The sequence below is a fragment of the Stomoxys calcitrans genome, chromosome 2 (assembly GCF_963082655.1).
Source record: "Stomoxys calcitrans chromosome 2, idStoCalc2.1, whole genome shotgun sequence".
NCBI classification, from domain to species: domain Eukaryota; kingdom Metazoa; phylum Arthropoda; class Insecta; order Diptera; family Muscidae; genus Stomoxys; species Stomoxys calcitrans.
The window spans coordinates 69589376-69615716 of NC_081553.1; the positions used below are offsets into that span (position 1 = coordinate 69589376).

Genomic DNA, 26341 nt, shown 5'->3' on the forward strand with positions numbered 1-26341 from the left:
ACTCAGAGCGCCAGCCTACGCCTCTAGGTCTAGTGTTAGCTTCACTATTTTTAACAATGTGTTTTGTCGTTTACCAAAATTATTATACTTCCCCTCATCAAAGCCGAGGGATTCAAAGAGAGTTTGACTACCCATTTGTATGCAAATGTTATTCACACAATTGTGTAGCCACCTCAACTGTGGGTTTATTGTGTTAGTGGAGCTTTTAGACAGACTGCTGCTGCTGCTGTGGCAGGGACTGCTTTGCAGGTCTAGCAGCTCGATCAAGATAGACGACTGGTGGGCTGCAAATGGGCGGAAAGTGTAGTTGATGTTGGTCTTTGGGTTACTGGGGTAGTGTTGAACATTTGAATTTGAATATTGACCACAGTTATGAGGATTTCATGTTGTCCTTAGCTTTAGTTGAGTTTTTGAATTGAACGTGTAACGTTGGAAAAAGAAACTACCGCGGTCGACCTAAAGTAAATAAAAAAAAACTTTAACAATAAAAAGTGTTAAAGCAAGTGCCATAAAATCTTTAAGATTATTGAAATAAAAAACTTAAAAGAAAAACTCCAAAAATTCTAAAAGTGAGTGAGTGATAGTTTAAGAAGCAAAATTACAAAAAAAGGATAAAAATATTTTTTAAAAATTGTTGCAGAGTTACAAAAATTTCATTTTATACCAAATTATTCGTATGGATAGTTCTTTTTTTTAAACTCTTACAGAGGTACAAAAATCTAATTTTAGACCAAATTATTCTTTTGGATAATTATGGCTTACCAACTGTAGTTAATTTGCATAAGAGTTGATGGTCGTTTGGCAAATTGTGAGATGTTGGGTGGCCATTTTGTAGATATTTTTATTTATTAGGAATTCACCAAAACCCGCATTTGATTGACCCACTTGTAGACTTCGCAAAACCTTCGACCAAAACCTACCCACAGAAACACACACAGAAGCACACACAAACACACCACCAAAAGAGGAGTTTCAACATTGCTTTCCATTATCCCTATAAAAAGGCGGAGTACATACAATCTACCAAATTGTATATAATTTTGTTTTGTGTACATATTTACAATATGTGTATATGTATATGGAATAGCACGATAATAGTTTTTGAATTTAGCTTAGTGTTGGGAAATTTTTGCGGCTGGTTCTGCCATGTACCATGAATGGCATGGCAAAATGGCAGTAGGCAGCCCTGCGGGCATTTATGCCAAATTGTTAGCATACTTTAAAATAGCCAACTTGTGGCAAAGTGGAGTTTGTTGTTGCTTGTTGTAATTTAAGAGCACAGTTCTAACAGGATACGGAAGTGTACTATATGCTAGGACATGCAGAACGAACATTCACACATAGAAACACACAAGGGGTCCTAAGGTATCCCAAACATGTCATGTGTGCCAAAGTGGTATTTTCTAAATTCCCACTTCAGCGGTGATAGCTTGAAACAAAAAAGGGGGAATAAAAGCCTGTCACAATTTATTACTTTCATTTATTGAAGATATATTCGATATGAGATAAGCTATAATCAACGGACATGAGTCGTAGTTGGTTTTTGATTTAATTTTTTTTCCAACAAAATGCCAATTACAAAACATTTTGTTTTAATAGCCGAAAGCAGATATGTAACTTAAGTGTGCTATTTCCCTGTGCTTTTCTCTATTACTCCAATTAAGAAATTTTTCTTAAGTAGACGTTAATATTAGGTTAGGTTAGGTTCAAGTGGCAGTCTGTCATCAGACTCACTTAGAAGTTTTCGTCCATTGTGATACCACAGGAACAGAAGAAGAATATGCCTTCTAGTTCCTACCGTTGAACTATCCAAATCGCTTTAATAATCCCATTAAGTTGCGAATGTTCACATCAGCTAAATCAGACAGGTTCTCAAAGAAATGAGAACCTAAAGTGGAACTCCTTCTAACTGCTAGTGCGAGACACACACACACACAGAAGGTGTTCTATAGTCTCTTCTTCCTCGATGTCCCTAAAGCTTCTGCAAAAGTCATTGCTGGCCACCTTCAGTCTGTCAGCATGTTTTCCGATTAGACAGTGATCTGTCATGACGGACGCAATGATTGAGACGTCTGTTCTAGCCAATGACAGCAAAGCAGTAGACCTCTTCAAGTCTAAATGAGGCCACTTAGTTTTGGAATGCTCACAGCCCCCACTTTGTGACCATCTATCATTCGTTGCCCTTCGGGCGTGGTCCTGAAAACTTAGCTTACATATAGCTAGAGGCATACCCACAGATTCCAGTAACCCTGGATTGTGTAAGGTAGTTCCTAGTCTCGCAAGCCCGTCTGCTTTGGAATTCCCTGGGATATCTCTGTGGCCCGGCACCCAGAACAGGTGAATTTTGGACTGTTCAGCCATCTCGTTGAGAGATCTGCGACAGTCGAGGGCGGTTTTTGTGTTCAGAAATCGAACTGTTCAGCCATCTCGTTGAGAGATCTGCGACAGTCTAAGGTGTTCAGAAATACGTTCTCCAGGGATTTAATGGCTACCTGGCTGTCTGAGAAGATATTTATGCCAATCATTGTTTTGTCATTATATCTTAGCCATTCCACCACTTCCTTAATTGCAAAGATCTCCGCTTGATACACACTACAGTGGTCGGGTAACCTCTTCGATAAGACCAGTTCTAGATCTTAAGAGTACACCCCAAAGAATATAGAAGTCTATGTAACTTCTGTTACCAGGGATATCGTAGTTTCAATCGTTCTATCAGGAATAGTGGTACAGTACTTTTGATCAAAAAGCGACTCAGGTAGAATGTAATCCACACTACCTAGAAAATCGGATATTGTATCAAGTATAACACAGTGGCCGTGGTCGCCACATGACCAATGAGAAAGCTCCATTAACCTCACGGCAGTGGTCGCTGCAATTTCGGTAGCCACAATGTCCAGAGGCATAAGATGTAGCATTAAATTCAGTGCATCAGATGTTGTCGTCTTTAGTGCGGTTGTGATGCACAAACAAGCCATGCTTTGGATCCGGTTAAGTGCTGAGCAGTAGGTGGATTTTTTAAGCGTCATCCACCAGACCACTACACCATATAGCATAATAGGTCTGACAACTGCAGTATATACCCAATGCATGACAATGGCTCTCTTGCAGGTGTATAGGGCAAGAGTGGCCTTTCATGCCCTTTCCAAAATGTTGCATTTGAAGTTCAGTTTCCTTTCCAACAAAACACCCAGGTATTTTGCACTTTCTGTAAATGGATCTCCACCCAAGGAGACAGGTTCCACTGTAGGCAACTTGTATCTCCTGCTGAAAAGAACTACTTCTGTCTTGCACAGATTTATACCCAGACCACTTTCGGTAGCCCAATTTGCTGTTGCATGTAGAGCTTCCTGAAGTGTATCTCTTAGAGTGCTGGGAATCTTTCCCCTAACCGCAATTGCCACGTCATCAGCATACGCTGACAATAATACGTTGTTAATGGCTATATTCCAAACCAGAGGAGACAGTACACCTCCTTGAAGTGTTCCTCTGCTGACCCATCTTTTTAAATCCACAAATCCCAAGCCTGACGTAATGCATCTTTTAGTAAGTAAGATATTTATAAACTTTCTTACGGTAGAGTTGATGCCTAGAAACTTCAACTCCTTTCATGATTGACGTCGGTTTTACATTATTGAAAGCACCTTCAGTGTCAAGAAATGCCAATGTCAAATGGAATTGCGTATTCCTTGATAGCGAGAAAACCATCTATGTAGCCGACTACGTCGTGAAGGGCTGTTTCAGTGGATTTGCCTTTGCTCCATTGGAGAATTTTCCGGGAAATGTGTATCAACGATTAGTTCTAGTGTTTCCTCACTAGACATTGTCCATATATTCTCTGACTTCTGGATATACATCGAGGTATATACTCTCGAGGACAGAATCTTCCTTAGCCTAGAGGCCTTAGATGTATCCTCCACGGAGCTGCGGAATTCTACCCAGGATTTGTTTTTAGCCTTTCCAAGCTCACCCTTATATGACGATAGTATTAAATTCGTTGCAATAGATGACACAGTCGGTTCCGTTTTCCATCTTCAATTCGAACAATTATCCAGACAGTGATATCGTTGTTGCTGAGGATTTCAATGTTAACAATTCATTCTAGCTTCCCAAATTGAAAGCCATACCACAGGAAGGACCAATTCTTACTTAGGTTAGGTAAGGTAAGGTTGAAAATAGGGTGCGGTTCTTAATTCGCCCCATGCCACTTTGGACATACACCTAAGCCAGTAGTCGGCTTGTTGTGCGCTCTAAATACTAAAAGAAGTAACCTCGAAAAAGAAAATCTAAGTTAGGAATTCCGTGCTGCTTACAAAATCCTTTATTGTTTCCATGCTATACCCATAAGTGAGCTCGTAGTGCTATGTGTCCCGTTATGATACCAATTGCTATACTGACCTCTTTCTTACTTCCTTTCAGTAATAGCCTCGTCTTCTCATGATCTGTATGCCCCCATAGGACTGCGTCGACCCGAAGGGCTTCGGGTTAACCAAGTTTATTGACGGCCATCACCGCCAAATCGTTTGTCCTTTTAATCCCCCATTAATCCTTTATGGCCCGGCAACCAAACGATGCGGATTTTGCCATCCTCGGAGAAGGCGTTAATCTCCTTCTTACACTGCAAGACAGGTTCGTGACCTGACCGTCCTGGTTGTTATTGCCCTTAAGACCATTTTACTGCCCGTAAAGATGTTCACACTCGACGTCCTCGCGTTAGCACCACACCGCCACACAAATTCAGTGATCGCCCGGATCTCCGCCTGTAGGACCTTATTATGGTCAGGCAGTCTAAAACAGTTCAATGTAGACCCCCAGGCCCACACTGTCCTCTGGCTTTGATCCATCCGTGTAACATAATCTTCCAGATGGCAATACTAGGGTTCCGTCAATCCAAGAGTATGCCGGTGGCAGCAGTGCCTCGCACCTCAAGTGTCATCTCAGGTATCTGATCGGAAACCTCTTCCATTCCTTCCAGGTTTCCTACCTTGATTATACCGCGATGGTATGAGCTGCTTCCTTCCTCAATCCATCCATCCCCTTAAGTCACATAGCCTCACACTTAATCTGTATGTCAATGGGTCCGATATCTAGAATAGTCGTCAGTGCCCTAGTGAGGGTGGTCCTCATGAACCTATTGTATGGTCCTTATGTTGTACTTTATCTCCATAGCAGTCCACCAAACTACTGAGGCGTAAGTAAGTATTAGTCTAATCACACTGCTGTAGATCCAGTAGACTATCCTCAGATTCAAGCCCCATTTCGAGCTTACTCAGTTGTTCGTTACAGACCGTTTGATCTTATTGCCAAACTTAGGAAAGATTCTTAGGCGGCTCATTCTTCATTTTGTTGTATTTTGATAGGCTTGGCTATGTTATTGTCACGGCTCATACGACATGGATATTCTCTTCACCGATATTGTTCGCCGAATACTGGCGACATTTGTAAGGTACTATGCCATGTAAAAACTTCTCACCAAAGAGGTGTCGCACTGCGGCAAGCCGTTCGGACTCGGCCATTGAGATAAGGTCCCCTATCTTTGAGTTTAAACTTGAATCGGATAGCACTCATTTATATGTGAGAAATTTGACCCTGTTCCTTAATTGGATGTTCATGGGCACATATGCATATTTGGTTCATAAATTTTAAGAAGAATTTTTTCTCGAACATATTAAGTACTCCCTAGCCTGTTTTAACAAATTCCTGAAAAGCCTTATCAAAACCAAAACCACCACCTTGATGATGTGTTCAGCAAATCATATATCCTTTTGACCAAAACACTTCATGCGGTTCATAACCTGATATAGCTCCCATATCAATTATTATCCGATTTGGCTGCAATTTTGCACAATGACTTCTACTTTGGGGTGCAACAATCAAACCAAGTATGGCCCAATCGGTTCATAACTTGGTATAACTGAAATAGCATAGCAATTCTTATCCATTATCCTTCGTTTGTCTATAAAGAGATATCGGTCAAAGAACTTGACAAATGCGATCCACGGTGGAGGGTATATAAGATTCGGCCCGGCCGAACTTAGCATGCTTTTACTTGTTTGTACTGAGGCCAAGAATGCGGCATACAGAGAAACCCTGCAATCAGTAGCAAGGTATAGGGAAAAGGGGAGAGGAAAAACGTCTGAAGAAGAAGTAAATTGAGTAGTTCTTTGACTTATTTTAGAAAAGTACGTCTAATGCACAGTGTGATTATTTATAAGCCTAGTGGGTTATAAATTAAATAAAAAAAAGGAAATGGAAAGACGTGAGTGTGAGCAAATTGAGATGTACAGGCGTCTGAATGAAGTCCGGATATTATACCAAAGAATTAAACATTAAACCAATGGCTTTGGTAAGAAGACAAAGAAGGAAATCTGGTAAATAACACAGATAGCATGCACAGGACATGGAAAGAACATTTAACCCAACTGCTAATGTCCGACGATGGCGGCTAGGAAAATAACACAGTACCAATACCTGATGATGGTATAGAATGTTTACCTCATATTCAGAATGAGGTCTAAGTTGTTGTGACCCGACTGAAGAACAACAAGGCAGCAGGAGCCGACGGGTTGCCCGCTGAACTATTTTATAACGAAGGCGACACGCTGATAAGGCGTATTTCATCAGCTTTTCTGCGCAATCTGGCTAGAAGAACGCGTACCCGATGATTGGAACCTCAGCACTCTATGCCCCGTACCCAGAAAAGGAGACAAGACGGAATGTGCTAACTACAGAGGAATAAGTCTCTTCTCCATCCCGTACTGTGTGAAAGATTAAAGCCTAAAGTCAATAAGATAAGTGGGTCATATCAATGTGGCTGTAGACCTGGTAAATCCACTTTATAGCAGATATTCAGACTGAGCCAAATACTGGAAAAGACCCGAGAAGGACAAATCCACACCTACCATCTCTTCGTTGACCACAAAACCGCTTTCGATATCCTTATAGGTTCAAAGGTATTTCAAGCCATGTTTGAGTTTGGTATCCCTGCAAAATCAACACGACTATGCAGCATGACATTTGTTGAAACACGTTCCTCAGTATGAATAGGAAAGAATCGCTCCGAACCATTAACCATCAAACGAGGTTTCAGACAAGGATACAGTTTATCATGCGATCTCTTTAATATTCTGCTGGAGAAGATTATGCAAGATTCTCATGTAAATAGATATGGCAAACTACACACAAGACAACAAATGCTACTCACCTATGCCGACGACATCGATTCATAGGTTGGTCACCGGAAGTAGCAAATGCACCCTTTGAAAGAATCGAAAGAGAGCCAGTGAAAATGGATCTGGCAGGCAAAAATAAATGGTATAAACTCCCAAAACGCCTTGTACAACCGATCAGATAAAGAAAATGGATAAAGTTGGGAACAACAACTTTGAGATAGTCAACAACTTTATATACCTAGGCACCGCCGGAACCGAAACGAATGACACCAATTTTGTAATAAAGCGAAGAATAATACTAGCAAACAGATGCTACTTTGTATTATGTAATTGCTTTAGAGACAAGGCCACCTCTCGCCAGACGAAAATTAGACTATAAAAGACATTGATGCAACTCGTGTTGTTATATGGTTCTGAAGCATGGGTACTTTTGAAATCAGATGAGGCAGTGCTAGGAGTGTTTGAGAGAAAGATTCTTCGTAAAATTTTTGGACCAGTTTGCATTGCGTGTACCACTGTGTGGAGTGTATTAGCGTCCACGAACTGTATGACGACGTTAGCATAGTTACACGTATCAAAATACAATGGTTGCGTTGGGTAGGTCATGTTTTCAGAATGGATGAAGAAGCTCCAGCAAAAAAAAGTTTTTTGAAGGCAAACACAGTGGTACACGCAATGCAAACTGGTCCAAAAATTTAACGAAGAATCTTTTTCTCAAACACTCCTAGCACTGCCTCATCTGATTTCGAAGCACTTGGAACTCTATTCTACGTTCGGCTAGTGAAACAAATGTTCTGTCATAGCCAATTAAAGAAAAAGTAAGGTAGCAATCCACCATTCTTGATAGAACCGATCGGAACTACGATATCCCTGATAGGCTTCTATACGGATGGTTCCAAACTAAACGACCAGGTGGCCTTTCGGGTGTACTATAAAGATCTAGAACTCATCATATCGAAAAAGTTGCCCGACCACCGCAGTGTGTATCAAGCGGAGATCCTTGCAATTAAGGAAGTGGTGGGAATGGCTAAGATACAGTGACATAACAACGATTGGCATAAATATCTTCTCAGACAGCCAGGCAGCCATTAAATCACTGAAGAATCTGAACACAAAAACCGCCTACGACTGTCGCAGATCTCTCAACAAGAAGACTGAACAGTTCCAAATTCACCTGTTATGGGTGCCGGACCACAAAGATATCCCAGGGATATCTTTGTGGTTAATGGTCTGGTTAATGGTCCCAAAAAGGGGGATGTGGGCATTCCAGAACTATATAGCCAAATATAGACTTGCTTTGCTGTCATTGGCTAGAACAGACGTCTCAGTCATTGTGCCCGTCATGGCAGGCCACTGTCTAATCGGAAAACATGCTGACAGACTGAAGGTTGCCAGCAACGACTTTTGCAAAAGCTGTAGGGACATCGAAGAAGAAGAGACTATATAACTCCTTCTGAGTGTGTGCCCCGCACTAGCAGTCAGAATGAGTTCCACTTTAGGTTCTCGTTTCTTTGAGAACCTTTCTGGTTAAGCGGATGTGAAAATTTGCAAGTTATTGGGCTTTTTTAATCTGGATGGTTCAACGGTAGGAACTAGAAGGCATCATCCTTCCTGTGGTGTCACAATGGACGAAAACGTCTGAGTCCGATGGCAGGCTGCCACTTAAACCTAACCTAACCTAAGATAGCAATGTATTCTCTGGTGCCATTTTCAACGAATTTGTCCTAATATTTTCTGTAAGAGTTGGGATACAAAAATCGCGGATAGAGTGTAAATTCGATGACGAATTGTATTTCTATCCAAGCAGAGCGTCGTATAAAAAAGTAGTTTTAAATATTATCTATTCTGTTGAATATATTCGAATCCTAGAGACAATATCAATGAATTTTGGGTGGTGGTTATCCCCTCACTAATGCTGCCGACATATGTGAGGTATTCCACACTATAAATCTTCTCTTATTAGTAGGGTCGCTTTGCTACTCGCCGCTCGAACTCGGCAATAGAAAGCAGGACCCTATCGATGAGCTTAAACTTGAATAACACAGTAATCATTGATATGGAAGAAGTATTCCGTTTGTTCCTTAATGGAATGTTCATGGGCAAAAACAATTATTTCCCATAACAAGTTAGAGTTTATATAGAGTTTTATACCTTCAACATAACCTTCCATGACAACTCTTGTTTTATCACAATTTCGATGGAAGTAAATGAAAGCAGAGTCTAAGACCTGTCATTATGTCCACAAATAAACCTATACCCAATGATTAACTTTTATGATGACAACACTAACCAAAAGGCTTATACTCCTTTTGGCGAGTATTGTCATCATTAAGTGAATTAAATTTCTAAAGTTGACTCATTTAGTCAGCTAAATAAGGTCCCTAATTTCTATTAAAATAGTGATTTTCTACCTGATTTTCCAACATGAGAAATCAGTTTTTTTTTATTTATATATTTTTTGTTAATTTTTCCCAAGTACACAAGGCCAAAAGTCTAATGGAAGTTATTAATCACTGGAGAACTGCAAGAGTTTCTTGTTTGTAAATTCAAATTACTCGGAAATGTCTTTCATACCAACGTCAATTAGGCAAGCCGGACAAAAGGCGAAAGTCATTAATTTTTACAGTGGGTTTAGCAATTAATTTTGGAGAATGAAGGCAATTATAAAGTATTTGCAAACGTGAAAAATAAACACAAGTCATAATGAATTCCGTAGAACACAATGGAAAACAACTACGAGGGCGATGCCAAAAATAACCGGCCTGACATATAGATGGCGTTAGTAGTATGAAAAATAAATATGGCAACCTTCTAAAACATATGTTTCAAACCTTCATGGTGTTTTGTATTCGTTTAGTAAACGATCTAAGTAAATCCACAAATCCGCCCTTGTCATGGCAAAGTTCATTAATTATAGTTCAAATTGCTTCAACACACACATTATTCGCCGGATTCAGCTCTTTTGGACCACAAACTTGAAAAAATGACTAGGGGGAAAAAGATTTACCAGTAATGCAGAAGTGAAAGCAGCACTTGTTGACTATTTTGAGGAGCTAGTAAGTTCTTGTTAAAAAAAAAATATCAAATGTATTGCAAATCGCTGGAAAAAGTGAATCGAGCCATGTGGGGGAAATAAATAAAATATTCTGGGGGTATACTAATTTCGTCATTCTGTTTGTAACACCTCGAAATGTGCGTCTGAAACCCCATAAAGTATAAATATTCTTGATCGTCATGTCATTTTAAGTCGATCTAGCCATGTCCGTCCGTCCGTCTGTCTGTCGAAAGCACGCTAACTTTCGAAGGAGTAAAGCTAGCCGCTTGAAATTTTACACAAATACTTTTTATTAGTGTAGGTCGAATGGGATTGTAAATGGGCCAAGTCGATACATGTTTTGATATAGCTGCCATATAAACCGATCTTGGGTCTTGACTTTTAGAGCCCCTAGAGGGGCAATTCTTATCCGATTTGACTGAAATTTTACGCGTGGTGTTTTGGTATCACTCCAACTACTGCGCTAAGTATGGTTCAAATCGGTCCATGTTTTGATATAGCTGCCATATAAACCGATCTTGGGTCTTGAATTCTTGAGCCTCTGGATAGCGCAACTCTCGTCCGATTTGACTGAAATTTTGCACGTAGTGTTTTTGTAACACTTTCAACAACTGTGTTAAGTATAATTGAAATCGGTTCATAATCTGGTATAGCTGTCATATAAACCGATCTTGGGTCTTGACTTCTTAAGCCTCTAGAGCACCCAATTCTTATCCGATTAGGCTGAAATTTTGCATGAGGTGTTTTGATATGACTTCCAATAAGTGTGCTAAGTATGGCGCAAATCGGTACATAACCTGATATAGCTGCCATATAAACCGATCTGGGATCTTCACTTCTTGAGCCACTTTAGGGCGCAATTCTCATCCGATTTGGCAGAAATTTTGTACAACGTCTTCTCTCATGACTTTCAACATACGTGTCTAATATGGTCTGAATCGATCTATAGCTTGATACAGCTCCCATATAAAACTAACTTCCGGTTTTGCTTCTTGAGACACTACAAGGCGCAATTCTTATCCGAATGAACTGCAATATTACACAATGACTTCTACAATGTTCAGCATTCATTTATGGTCCGAACCGGTCTATAACTTGATATAGCTCCAATAGCATAACAGTTTTTATTCAATAATATTTGTTTGCCTAAAAAGAGATACCGCGCATGGAACTCGACAAATGCGATCCATGGTGGAGGGTATATAAGATTCGGACCGGCCGAACTTAGCACGCTCTTACTTGTTGTGTTTTTTTTTTGTCACTTCGGTCGGCTACTTTTGGGACTACCCTCGTACTTTTCATTTCAATATTGCGGGCCTTATGGTCATGTTGAAGAATATTATCCTTGGGTTAAAAAAAATGACACCATTTCTAAATTAAGTTGAACAGTTTTGCAAGAAAGTGAATGAACCTCAGCCCATGGGATGAGTAGGTGGAGCCTGGGACAACCAACTGCGAACTACGCAGTATCCCAATTGCATTGTATTCGTGTCAATTGTCAAATAGTCAACGAAATATTTGCTATTTCTATGTCTGTGGGTAACAATCAGATAATATCGGTATTGATTGAAAGCCCATAATGATACAAGTATTCCGCAGAAAATGGCAGCTGCTCAAAACACGGCCTTATTCACAAAACTTTATGAAGCCTTAAAGTAGATTTATTTGACAGTTCTATTAAGGGAAATCTGTCAAATAAACCTATTTCAAAGGCCGCCAAAATTTATGACTCATACAAAAATTTATCAAATGATACGACATCAAAAGTTTAAAAAATCAGTTGCAGTTATCAGCTCATTAATGTTAGTTTTGTTAATAAAAATTGGAAATGGAATTGGAGAATTGGGTCCATTATCAGTTATTGAGAGTGAATGTATTAAAATAAACTCTTGTTTAACCGCTTACACAAATCTGATATCCAAATCTGGGCTCACGTGTCTATCTTTAGCCGCCCACTCCCAATACCCCACGAGAAGTGGTAAGTTATTACAGAGACATAGTTGGCTATTATTAAAGAAAGTGGAATGCAGTACTAAAAGGCAGTCCCCGGTGATGATGAAGCATGTTGGTCCCACCTTCAAAAAATCTTCTTATACATAAAAATTTATGTTTGTTCCGTATAGACTCAAAAACGGCTGAACCGATTCTCTTGAAATTTTCACATATGGTGCGTTATAGAAAATAGGGTACTTCATTTTTTGATATCCAAAGGGGGCCAGACCCTCCCCCTTACCTTAATTTTCAGAAATGCCAGATCTCGGAGATGGGTGGTGCGATTTTAGCAAAATTTTGCGTGCTCTCTTATAGTAACCAAAAAAAAAATTTGATGTCCAAATTTCGGATGGGGTACCTAGGGGGGGGCCGCCCCACCCCAAAAACCTCCCAAATATATTTATTGACCAACGACGACACTATGGGACTCAAATGAAAGGTATTTAGGATAAGAAAACGTATCTGATATCCAATTGTTTGACCAAGTGTTTGGGGGACCACCCCAACCCCCCAAACACCCCTAAATCAGACATATTTACCCACCATGGCAATATGGGACTCAAAGAAAAGGTATTTGCGAGTAGAATACGAATCTGCTATCCAAATGTGGGACCAAGTTTCTGGGGGTCCATCCCTAAATAGGACTTATTTACTGACCCTGGCAATATGGGGCTCAAATAAAAGGTACTTGAGAGAAGAAAACTAATCTGATATCAAATGTGGGACTAAGTGTTGTGGGGCCGCCGCTTCCCAAAAACACCCCTCAAGAGGAAAAATTTACAACCATAACAATATGGGTCTCAAATGAAAGGTCTTTGGGAGTAAAGCACGAATCTGATATAAATATTTGGGAAAAGTGTCTATTGGGCCACCCCACCCCCATAACACTACCCAAATAGGACGTATTTGCTAACCATTGGAACCATAAAAGGTATTTGAGATAAGAAAACGAATATGATATCCAATTTTAAGGCAAATGGCAATAACGGATTCAAATATATGATATTTGAAAGTAGAGCAGGATGCTGATTTATTTTAAAGTGTTTGGGGGACCACCCCGCTCCCTAAATCGGACATATTTACCGACCATGTCAATGTGGGGCTCAAATGAAAGGTATTAGGGAGTAGAGTACGATGTTGATTCCCACTTTCGAGACCAATTTTCTGGGGCTTTAACCCTTTTCCAAAACACCCACAAACAGCAATTATTTACTGACCATCGCAATATTGGGCGAATCTAATATTCAAAAGTGGGACCATGTATTTGGGGTACCGCCCCTTTCGCATAAACTTCCCTTAATCCTATGGCAATATGAGGTTTAAATAAAAGGTATTTCAGAACTTAGTGCCTGGGGAACTACCTCACCTCCGAAAACACCCCCAAATCGGACATCATGAGTATATCGGGCTCAAATAAAGTCTTTTAAGAGTGGAGTACATCTAACATCCAAACTAAAACACTGCGAGCGAATTCATAGACCAATGAAGATCATATGGGATTAGATAAAGCCATTTATATTGTTCTAGTATTAGTCAGGCGATATACATTAACTATTTTCGTATTTCATGGTATTTCACTAAAAGCTCTTGAATTCAAAGAATAATTTAATTCCATATAAAGTAAAAGAAGGCGCAACGGAGCGGGCCGCGCTCAGCTAGTGCGTCTATAAAATAAACCCTGTCAGTGGTGCTGGTCTTTTGAATTGAGCCTGCTCATTAAAGAAGAACGTTACTTCGAAAAAAACATCTCCAATATTACAATAGGTTCTATTTATTAAAAGTAGTAGGCAAATTCGGTGGTGTAGGGTATTATATAGTCGGCTGCACCCGACTTTTGCCTTCCCTTACTGGTTATGTCTTAAGTTGACAGAAAGCTTATTTATCATATCTTTTCACTGAAAATTGAACCAATGACTTGCAAAGGCCCTCTATCAATCGAACAAAAATATGCTGATATGACAAGGTCAGTATTCAGAAATGGTTTTTCTTCATTTGTATTACGCTTATAAAATCGCACCAACTGGCATGAAAATTTGATTCTGTTCCAAGAAGTATTGGCTTAGTCTGCATAAAAAAACCAAAACTTACTTTGTCCTAAGTCCACTAGAGCTTTTTAATTATTCATTTTTTTTATCCCTAAACCATGGGGGAGCATTAAATAAAATTGTGTTGTTTTCATGCTTACTTTTACGAAAAAATCATTAGGTCATGGCCACAGAAAATCGTTGAGAGTTTCCTAATTACACCAAGTATGTACTAAATCTGTATACACCGTAGTTATGAGCGAATCAAAGGAGAAAAACTCTAAAAATCCAGCCAATTAGTATTCAAAAATTTCCAAGAAATTATAGTCTGCCTCGTGCATATGCAAATGTTAACTAAGATTTTTTTTTTTGGTTCCCAAAGGCTTTAGGGTAATTGTGCTTATAGGTGGCAGGAAATCATTAAATCTCAAAACATCTCGTGATTCTACGAAATTTCACAATGAAGGTTAGGAAGGTCAAGAATTTCATTTCGTTTGCAAAGCAACATAGGACTATTGACGTGACTCAAACTAGGCAGGCATAAAATCTAAATGGAAAACTAAGGTTCCCATAGGTACACACCACCACCGTCATTGTGATGGTCAAGCCAACTAATAAAGAGAGAAGGTAAATATTTGGTGTTCATAATTTACAATGAAAAAACAAAGGGGAAAAACTTGCCAAGGACCTCTAGGCAGTACCAGCTAGTCCCGCGCTTAGGACATTCAATTCATCAAACAAGCTTTAAATATAAAACAATTGTGCCCACGGACGCCTAGACCTCCATCAATAAGCAAAAGCTTATGAATAAAACAAGGAGCAATGAACTGAGCCCTTTGCTTGAATTGAAACAATGAAAAGAAAATGTCCTTTGGCAACTCCTCCTCCTTTTCACAGAGATGGGTGGATCGTATGTATCCGTGTATAAATTCGTAATATTTCATAAGGAAAGGCAATGGTTCGCATTGAACAAAAGCAAATTGTTTGGGGGGGAAGAGGCGTGCTGCAAACAAACGATTTGTAGGATTGCAGGGGTAGTACATGTTGCGACGCAATGAAATGTGAAAAATGTCCTCGATTACAATCAGGACGCTCGTTACAAAGAAAAGAAGAAAAACGGCAGTGACACAGGACAATAACGCCTCTTGGTAAAGCGTCGTGTTAATTTCGTTATTAAAGAGTTTAGTCCTTTTGTGGGGCAATGACTATACAACGAAAGGGGAAAAGGTTGGAACTCGGCAATTATTTTTAAATTTGAAGAGTAATTTTTTTGATGACCACCTACCTAACTATCATATGTGTGAGTCTACCTATGGCCTAATCGAAGGCATCAATTATGCCGCTCGTTTGTTTGGAAATGTTGGAGACAGTATCGAGTGATGGTTAATAGCAGAAATGCAATCAAAACTCCACTCCAGCGAAATGTGAAACTAGGCCTTTACATTTGAGTTAAACAAAAAAGCCTTGAATGAAAACAAGAAATGGAATCATTAGGTAAATAAAATCATTTACATATTTAAGGGAATAGATTTTTGGAAAATAATGTGGGGGGAAAATTAATCGTTTAGAATGTATGGGTCCTTACATGGAAGAAGGAGGATTTATAGTATCCACATCAAATTTCGAGCTGATATGTTCCAAGTGTAATAACTACGCAAAAAGGCCATGTACAATATTTCTAAATCTTGTCAGACTTAGGTTAGGTTAGGTTGAAAAGAGGGTGCAATATAAATCCGCCCATGCCACTATGGGCATACACCTAAGCCAGTAATCGGCTTATTGTGCGCTCTAAATACTAAAGAGCAACCTCGAAAAATTAAATTTTAAGTTGCAAATTCCGTGCTACTTACAAAATCCTTAATTGTTTTCCATACCACTCCCCTAAGTTGGTTCATGTCTGGTATGGTGTCTCCGCCTAAGTGCCGGTATCTAGTAGACGCAAAAGCCACACAATGACAAAGAATATGCCCCAACGTTTCATCATCTTCCCCGCATAATCAACACATGCTATCACCTGCCGCACCGATTTTACATAAGTGAGCTCCTAGTCTTATGTGTCCCGTTAAGATACCAATAGCTATACTGACCTCCTTCTTACCTCCTTTCAGTGATAGCCTCGTTTTCTCGCAATCTGGATCCCCCATAGGATTTTCGCCGTCCTACCGACCATTTGGCAGTTCCACAATGTTGCGTGCGCATTCGTAGCCCACTCCCCTAACTCGGACTGCGTCGATCCAAAAGGCTTCGGGTTAACCAAGTTTATTGACGACAGTGCTCTGGTCTTCAACGCCAAATCGTCTGCTCTTTCATTTCCCCTTGCTCCGTTATGGGCCGGCACTCAAACGATGCAGATTGTGCGATCCTCAGAGAAGGCGTTAATCTCCTTCTTACGCTGCAAGACTGTTCGTGACCTTACCGACCTGGTTGTTATTGCCCTTACGACAATTTTACTGTCGGTAAAGATGTTCACACTCGACGTCCTCGCGTTAGCACCACACCACTTCACGCATTCCGTGATCGCCCGGATCTCCGCCTGCACCGTATTATGGTCAGGCAGTCTAAAACAGATCGCAGTCCCTGGGTTCTGAATATAGACCTCCAGGCCCACTCTGCCCCCTAGCTTTGATCCATCCGTGTAACATGATCTTCCAGATGACAATACTAGGGTTTCGCCAATCCAAGACTGTACCGATGGCAGCAATGCCTCGCACTCGACTTCAAGGTTAATCTCAGGTAACCGATCGGAAACCCTCTTCCTTTCCTTCCAGGTTTCCTATCGTCGCCTCGATTATAACGCGATGTTATGAGCTGCTCCCATCCTCAAACCATTCTCCCATCGCCTTAAGTCTCATAGCCGCAGTGGCTGCCTCACACTTAATCTGTATGCCAATGGGTCGCATATCTAGAATAGTCTCCAGTGCCACTAGACTCGCTCCGCCTATTCCAAGACAACATTTTCTCTGAACCTGTGGTCTTTATGTTGCACTTTTTCACCACAGCAGTCCACCAAACTACTGAGACGTAGGTAAGTATTGGTCTAATCACGCTCCTGTAGAGCCAGTGGAATCCGAGGATTGTGAAGTGGCTCCACGGGAGCGTGATTAGAGTATTGACTTAAGTATTGACTTACGCCTCAGTAGTTTGGTGGACTGCTATGGAGAAAAAGTGCAAAATAACGCCTTATGCAAACACCGACCGGCGTGCCGCAGAGCGACACGTCTTTGGGGAGAAGTTTTAACATAGCAAAGTACCTCACAAATGTCGCCAGCATTAGAGGGGATAACCACCGCTGACAATTTTTCTGATCTACCTGCCAGGATGCGAACCCAGGCGTTCAGCGCCATAGGCGGACATGCTAACCTCTTCGCTACGGTGGCATTTTAAGTCGTCAAAAAAATTACTTCATACCAAAATAATTCTACAGCCTTAATAGGGCATATCAGATGAAAGATATATATAGGATCTATATCTAAATCTGACCCGATTTTGATGATGATTAAGACGTAAAAACAAAACACCTCATGCTATGTTTTGTAAAGATCGGACCAACATTGAGGGTATTAAAGACTTAAAAGACCTAATCAGATGAGAGATATATATGGGAGCTTTATCAAACCCGGAACGGATTTTAATAAAATTTTTGACACATATTGATATGTCAAAATAAGCACTTCATACCAAGTTTTGTAAATATCGAATAAAAATTGTGGCCTCTATAACTTTAAAAGGGCATATCGGAAGAAAGATATATATGGGACCTATATCTAAATCTGGACCGATTTTTTTTAAATCAATAGACAGACGGACCGACGGACAAACGGACATAGCTAAATCGAATGAGGAAGTGATTCTAAGCCGATCGGTATACTTATCGTTGGGCCTAGAATGTGAACAAATTCGTAGCTCAGCTGGCAATAAATTCCAACATCTTGCCACACGAGTACGGGGCAACAAGATATAAGTACTTCTACTTGAGGGAGTAACAACCTCGTAGAAAAATGTAGTATGGCGTAGATCAATATAACGGTTAAAGAAAGTGCCCAGAAAGTATTTTACGTACCTCGAAATATGATCGCGAACACGAACGTTATACACAAGTCTACCGTATCTAAAGATTGTAGTCAAAAGTTCCTGATACAACTTCCAATTCGTACAGAATCTGTGAGCAAAAGGCGTGAGCAAAACTCTTTTTTACCAATAATGGTTAATACCGTGAAACCCGAGAATGAGCAATGTACATATGGCTACCAAAATTCAAATCCTTGTCAGTGTTAGGCTCTTCGACATCCGTCTTTTATTTGGTACAAATCGGTCCAGATTTGGATATAGCTGCCATATAGACCGATCCTCCGATTTTCGATTTAAGATCTTGGTCCCGTAAAAGGCGACTTTTGTTCTCCGATTTAGCCGAAATTTGGGATAGTGAGTTGTGTTAGGCTCTTCAACCTTTTTTTTTAATTTGGCCCAAATCAGTCCAGGTTTGAATTTAGCTGTCACATGGACCGATCTCTCGATTTAGGGTCTTTGGCCCATAAATGGTGCATTTATTGTCCTATTCCGCTGATATTTAGGACAGTGAGTTGCGTCAGGACCCTCGATATCCATGAAGACGACCCAGATCGGTCCAGATTTGGATATAGCTGCCATATAGACTGATCTCTCGATTCAAGGTCTTGGGGCCCATAGAAGGCGCATTTATTGTCCGATTTCACCTAAATTTGGGACAGTGAGTTGTGTTAGAGCCTTCGACATCCTTCTTCAATTTGGCCCTAATCGATTCAGATTTGGATATAGCTGCCATATAGACCGATCTCTCGATTTAAAGTCTTGGGCACATAAAAGGCGCATTTATTGTCCAATTTCGCCGTAATTTGGTACAGTGACTTGTATTAGGCCCTTCGAAATCTTTTTTCGATTTGCTTCACATATATATATATATATATATATGTGAATCTTCACCAAGGATATCAGGGATCTAACACAACTCATTGTCCCAAATTTCAGCGTACGTCCTCCCCACTGGCCCAACACCTTAAATCGATATATATATATATTCGAAATCCTTCGAAAATCCCTTCGAAATCTTTTTTCCATTTGCTTCACATCGGTCCAGATTTGGATATATATATATATGTTAACATCAAAGATGTTTGCTGGGATGTCAGCCAAACAAAAAATTCTTTATATTGGATTTCGATACCAAAAATTGCTGATTCTATTGATTAATTCATTGACCGCTGTCAGTCAACATTGTCCGCCTGCAACAACAAACAGTGAACCATCATGATTTGTAAGCAACAATATGAAATGGTAATGGTAATGAAATGTAAGCATTTCTACAGCTAACGCAAGGGTCAACAATCCGTATCCACCAGTACCGCAGATCAACAGCAAACACAGCAAAGCGGGTAACCTGACACCTCATGACGACAACAATAACAAAATCGTCAATCAGCAAGAAACCAATAGCAGCACCAGCAACAGCACCAACCAACAGCAGCAGCGCCAACAGCAGCACCAACCAACTTCAACCTAAGTTTAAGATTTTTGATTCAGTTCTGTAAAAGCACTCAAATTAATAAAAACAGAAATTTAGTAACTGTTAACTGGCGCCCAACAATCCATCAACGCACCCGGAGGCTGTGACCAAGGACCAAAAAAACACCCTAGAAGACCACAGAGGCTGTAGCTACAACTACCGGCTCAACACACGTCAACAAGTAAGCGGACGATTCTCCAAGTAGATTTAACGAAAGGACAACGAAATCGCCTCCATGGACGTATGGAAAATCTTTATAGGGATACATTTGTAAGTAGGCAGTGAACAAAAAAAAAAAAAAAGTTGTGAATCGTAGATTTAATAATTAAGAAGAATTTAAATACAAAAGTGAAAAAAATGTGAAAACTCTGGTAGAGAAAAAAATTTTGGTGAATAATTAAAGAATTTAAAAATTGTAACTTCAGGAAATAGAAAAATCAATAGAATTAAGAAAAGTTGGAAAAAGTTAGATTTAATAATTAAGAAGAATTTAAGTACGAAAGTGAAAAAAACGTGAAAACTCTGGTAGATAAAAAAAAAAAAAAAAAAAAAAAAAAAAAAAAAAAAAAAAAAAAAAAAAAAAAAAAAAAAAAAAAAAAAAAAAAAAAAAAAAAAAAAAAAAAATTTTGTGAATAATTAAAGAATTTAGAAATTTTAACTGCAGGAAATAGAAAAATCAATAGATTTAGGAAAAGTTGGAAAATAATTAGAAATATGGCTAACCCAAATGGTGACTTATTGAGACCCCCAATCCTTAACATTCCCAATCCACCGCCTCCTTTACCTAATGGTAATATTGACATGGATAGAATACTGCGGGCATGTGTAGAACAGTCTAGGCGCACGGTTAGGGAAATACTAAACCCTAACGCAGACATATCCGGTGTTGATCAGCAGATAGAAGAACGTTTTAGGGGAGAACTAGACGATCTAGATAGGATCCCTGACATAGTCAGATGCCTCAGGGAATTCTCCGGTAATCCGGGAGAATTTAGTTCGTGGAAGAAGAGCGTCGATAGGGTCTTGCAACTCTATGAGGCATCAAAAGGGACCCCTAGATATTTCGGAATATTGAATGTGGTTAGGAACAAAATCATTGGTAGCGCGGATGCCGCCCTTGAGTCATATAATACCCCATTAGATTGGAGTTGTATTTCCCGGTGTTTGACTCTGCATTATGCAGACAAAAGGGATTTGTCAACTCTCGAGTACCAAATGTCTTCACTGATTCAGGGACAGAGCACAGTTCAGGACTTCTACCAGAGCGTCTATGCGCATTTGTCATTGATAATGAACAAATTGGCTTGCATGGATATGGGTAGGGAATCGTTGGATATTATGACCCAGACTTATCGGGACAAAGCCCTGGACACCTTCATAAGAGGGCTTAAAGGCGATTTACCAAGATTACTGGGAATTAGGGAACCAACCGACCTTCCTCAGGCACTACATTTGTGTCTGAAGCTAGAAAATCAGCAATATAGGACGCAGTATGCTAACGCTCATATGAAAACGGATAAGGCTATGGCCCATCCGCAGTATCGCAACCACGGGCAACCGCAAGTTTCACATCATCCTCTTCCCACGCATAACTTCCAGAGTTACTCGCCTGCACGTTGGCAAGTGCAGCAATATGCTAACCAAATGACTCCACGGCAACTTTATGCAGGTAATTCCCCACAACTAATGCCTCCACGGCAATTCTACACAGGTAATTCCCCACAACTAATGCCTCCACGGCAATTCTACACTGGTAATTCCCCACCACAAATGCCTCCACGGCAATTTTACACCAGCAATAACATACCGCAAAGACCGACGATACCGAAGCCACAACCCAGGCCAGAACCGATGGATATAGATCGGTCTATGCGTACGAACACAGTTGATTACGTGAACAGACCTGGACAGGGTAATAGGTTTATGGAGAAAAGACCGCTCAGTCAGTCCTACCAAGTGCATCGACCTCAAAAGATGCAGAGGAATTTCAATATTGAATCCGAACAGGAGGATAGTCATCAGGGTAGTCAGGCAGTATCTTACGAAGAGACAATGGAGAATTATGAAGATGAGGAGAAGCTTCAACCCTTCGAGGACTATCTCGAGAAATATTATGATAGGGGTGACACCGAAGCGGACGACTTTGTTGATGTGAATTTTTTAGACTAGCGAACTCGTCCTTGCCCTATATTGAATGCAGGATGAGTTCAGGCCGTATATTGAAATTTTTGATAGATACCGGTTCAAATAAAAATTATATCCAGTCCGATTTAGTAAAGAATCCTACCCCTAATTTAAAAAATTTTTTCGCTAGATCTGTTGGTGGTAGGACCGAGATCACTCACCATACATTGGTAAGCGTCTTTAACGAAGACGAGAATCCCTTGACGTTCTTTATTCTTCCAACATTGAAGACTTTCCATGGCATCATAGGTAATGACAGTTTGAGGGAGATGAGAGCTGTCATTTATACGTTTGAAAATTATGTGGTTTTCAACAATAGGAGAAAAATACGCCTCAAGCAACAACTTTCACAATCCATTAACACCATTGACATTAGAAATACGCACATGTCTGAACGACAAATAAACGAACTTAATGTCATTATCAGGCAATTTAAGGGTTTATTTAGTGACCCTAATGAAAAATTGACGTTCACTACGACTGTTGTAGGTGAGATAGAAACAAAGAATGACTCTCCAGTCTATTCACGTTACTATCCGTATCCAATGCATTTGAAGGACGAAGTTGAGAGCCAAATTCAGGAACTACTAGACAATGACATAATCCGACCATCCCGGTCGCCCTACAATTCACCGGTTTGGATTGTTCCCAAAAAGGCAGATTTTTCGGGAAAAAAGAAGTACCGTTTGGTTATCGATTACCGTAAACTGAACGATATCACTATTCCAGACAAATATCCGATACCCAATATTAATGAAATTTTACCGCAACTTTCGAAAAGTAAATGGTTTTCAGTAATCGACTTAAAAAGTGGTTTCCACCAGATACCATTAAAGGAAAGCGATATGAGAAAAACCGCCTTTTCGGTTAACAACGGTAAATATGAATTTACAAGGCTTCCGTTTGGGTTGAAAAACGCCCCTTCTATTTTCCAAAGAGCCTTGGATGACATATTGCGGGAACATATAGGGAAGATATGTTTTGTCTACATAGATGACATTATCATTTTTGCAGAAGACGAGGAAACGCATTTGAAGAACCTGCACACTGTTTTCCAGACCTTAGAGGGTGCTAACCTGAAAGTTCAACTGGATAAGTGTGAGTTTCTAAAAAATGAAGTGGAGTTCCTAGGATTTCTGATATCCGATTCGGGAATTAGAACTAATCCAACAAGAGTAGAGGCCATAAAGAATTTTCCACTTCCGAGAACCCTCAAAGACCTAAGATCTTTCCTTGGACTTTCGAATTTCTACAGGCGCTTCATAAAAGACTACGCTAAAATAGCAAAGCCTCTAACTTTGCTTTTGAGGGGGGAGAAAGGTCGCGTCTCGAAACACATGTCTAAAAAAATTAATGTTGATCTGGATGAAAATGCGATAACAGCATTCAATAAACTGAAAGATTCATTAATTTCGGAAGACGTTTTATTGGCATACCCGGATTTCGGCAAGGAATTCCAATTGACAACAGACGCTTCAAACTATGCCCTTGGAGCAGTGTTATCGCAGGATGACAGACCCATCATATTCCTTTCTAGAACTCTCCAAAAGTCCGAGGAACACTACGCGACTAATGAGAAAGAATTGCTCGCAATAGTATGGGCCTTGAAGTCATTAAGGAATTATCTCTATGGATCGGCCAAGATGAAGATCTTTACGGACCACCTTCCCTTGACATACTCTTTGAATAATAAGAATTCCAATTATAAACTTAAAAGATGGAAAGCCTTCCTTGAGGACTATAAATATGAACTGCTGTATAAACCAGGGAGCACTAATGTTGTGGCTGACGCCCTATCAAGAATCCCACAAGGAGTGTCTCATATAAACTCCTTGACGGCGACACAGCATAGTGACGAAAGTTCACCCCAGGACTTAATACAATATACGGACGCCCCATTAAATGCTTTTAAGAATCAAATTATAATATCTCAAGAAGAAATGACGTCCTACAAATTCGATACAATTTTTCCACAATACCATAGACACACACTTGAGTTATCGGACACATCCGAGAGCAACTTATTGGACAATCTAAAAAAATGCTTGAACCCGTCAGTAACGAATTGTATTAAAACTTCAGATGAGATTTTAGGAAAACTTCAAGAGATATTTAGCACAAACTTTGGCAGATATAAAGCCAAATACACTAGGACAATGGTGCAAGACCTTACGAACGAGGATGAACAGGAGGAAGAAATTATTAGGGAACATGAGAGAGCTCATAGAAACAGTTCCGAGAACAAAGTACAATTGCTGAAGAGATTCTACTTTCCCAAAATGAGTGCTAAAATAAAGAAAGTTACCAAACTATGTAAAATTTGTAAAGAGAACAAATACGAACGCCACCCTAATAAGATTATGCTTCAGGAAACACCAATCCCTGAATTCCCGGGACAAATTGTCCACATAGATATTTTTATAACAGAGAGGAAACCAGTCCTAACCGCTATTGACAAGTTCTCTAAATACGCCCAGGCGAAGGTTTTGCAATCGAGGGCTACTACGGATATAAAGGAACCATTAAGGGAAATACTTCTAGCATTCGGCATGCCCGAGATAGTGGTTATGGACAATGAAAGGTCATTTAATTCTTCGGCAATAGTATTCATGTTGGAAAACCAATATAATGTAAAAATCTTTAAAGTTCCCCCATACGCTAGCTACGTCAATGGACAAATAGAGAGGTTCCATTCGACACTGACCGAGATTATGAGGTGCATCAAGGCAGAGAATTCCCCTGATTCCTTCTCAGAGCTCCTTCATAAGTCTCTGTTTGAATATAATAATTCGATTCATTCTACCACTGCACGAAAACCAGTTGAGGCATTCTTTGGAAGACGTGTCTTCACTGCACCCCAAGAACTGGAGAGGGAAAAAATGGAGATAGTCGAAAAACTCAAACAGAAACAGGCGAGTGATATGAGGGTCCATAACAAGAATAGAACAAACCATAAGGATTATGAACCAGGAGATAAAGTTTTCGTGAAGGTTAACAAGAGGCTAGGAACAAAGCTGAGTAAAAGCTATGCCGAGGAAATTGTTAAAGAAAATAAAAATAGCACAATCACTACGGAGTCAGGTCGCATTGTTCATAAGAATAACATTAGAAACTAAAGTAAATTCCATCTTTCCAGATTTTTATCCCTTTTTGCAAAGGCTGAGGTGCAGATTCTAGATTACTCCAACTCACAGATTATTTCTATAAATACTGGTTATGCGAAACTTCAGACGGGATATTTGAAATTAATACATGTTATTGAGACAGAGGACTACCAGAATGTAATTAATACCCTGCAGCAACACCTACGTCAGAATATAAACCAATCCCATCCTCTTTATCCATACCTTCAACATGAATTTACCCAACTTCAGCGTCACCTAGATAGGATTAAGCCCAGAGTAAAGAGATCTCTTAATTTTATTGGATCTACTTGGAAATGGATCGCCGGAAATCCAGATCACGACGATTTCGAGATAATAGAGCAAAAAATTAACAATGTTTTGTCAAGCAATAATAGGCAGGTTGTAATAAATAATCTGTCTCTAAAAAAAATAGATGAACTCACAGAAAATACCAACAAAATTATAAAAATTGTAAAAACCAATGAAAATTTTATAACCATGCTCAAAATGAAAATTGACCTTTTAAAGGAAGAAATTGTTAATGTAAATTATGCCATTCACTGGGCAAAGTCCGGCATAATAAATTCATTTGTATTGTCGAACACTGAAGTGAATATTGCAAAAGAGCTTTTCGAGAAAGATTCAATTCCCTTTGTAAACATAGAAGAAATATTCGAATTCTCTGAAGTAAAAATTGCATCAAATGAAAAATCACTTATTTATATTGTCAATGTACCGACTACGAATTTAGATTCCTGCAGTAAACTCTTGATTAAACCCACTAAGAGTGGGGATCTTATTAATAAAATTGATTATAATGAAATACTAGTTTGTAAAAATGAATCCTATGGGATCCTTAAACCATGTAAATCTTTCAATAATCTGACTGTTTGTAATTTAAATAATGTCAAAAGAATAGAAAAAGAAAATTGTTTGTTAAATCTTTTAAAAAGCGTAGAAGCAAACTGTACTTTATTGAGACATAGCACCACCCCTACAGTAGAGGAAGTCTTGCCTGGGATGATTCTACTAAATCAATTCGATGGTACCATTCTCATCAACGACGAGCAGTACAATCTTACGGGAACCTTCATAATCAAGTTTCAAAACGCTTCCATAACAATTGACAACGAGACATACAACTATTTCCAAACAACGTATGCCGAACCATTACCTGCAATCCTACAACCTAGATCTCCTGGATCAAAAATAGAAGAAGTAACCACTTTGGAATTTGTAAAAAGGATCCATCT

The 26341-nt window shown here is 39.6% G+C and overlaps 1 protein-coding gene across 1 annotated transcript in view; it reads left to right on the plus strand.

Annotated features, from left to right (window-relative positions):
- The first annotated feature begins 437 nt into the window (after positions 1 to 437).
- The window catches only part of LOC106080726 (kinesin-like protein KIF19), a 54417-nt gene continuing 28513 nt past the window's right edge, over positions 438 to 26341 (plus strand). The window contains exon 1 of the mRNA XM_013242225.2: positions 438 to 569. The gene's annotated coding sequence lies outside the window, so the exon portion shown is untranslated. The remainder of the gene's footprint in view (positions 570 to 26341) is intronic.